The following is a 240-nucleotide window of genomic DNA, read 5'->3' as shown; positions in this document are numbered from 1 at the left end:
GTGGTAATATTAGGCCTATTATATTAATAGGCCTATTATATTAGGCCTATTAATATAATAGGCCTAATATTACCACCCAAGCAAACAAAAAAATTTCTTAATCAGTGGAAACCATTACAGTGTTTTCTATCGCAATAAGCGCTTGCGTTCAGTCAATAAATATCGAATGTAGGTTCTTAATTTGTTTGAGAACTGAGAAAGACTATTCCGTTAATAGGTGTGGTGACGTGGCAACATAAC

The 240-nt window shown here is 33.8% G+C and overlaps 1 protein-coding gene across 3 annotated transcripts in view; it reads right to left on the bottom strand.

Annotated features, from left to right (window-relative positions):
- LOC107592159 (phosphatidylinositol transfer protein alpha isoform) overlaps window positions 1–240 on the bottom strand; it is a 27,457-nt gene that overhangs the window by 26,086 nt on the left and 1,131 nt on the right. The gene's annotated exons all lie outside the window — the stretch shown is intronic.

Source organism: Sinocyclocheilus grahami, unplaced genomic scaffold (genome assembly GCF_001515645.1).
Source record: "Sinocyclocheilus grahami isolate Dianchi unplaced genomic scaffold, SAMN03320097.WGS_v1.1 scaffold150.1, whole genome shotgun sequence".
Classification (NCBI taxonomy): Eukaryota; Metazoa; Chordata; class Actinopteri; order Cypriniformes; family Cyprinidae; genus Sinocyclocheilus; species Sinocyclocheilus grahami.
This window is presented reverse-complemented; position numbering and strand designations above follow the sequence as displayed.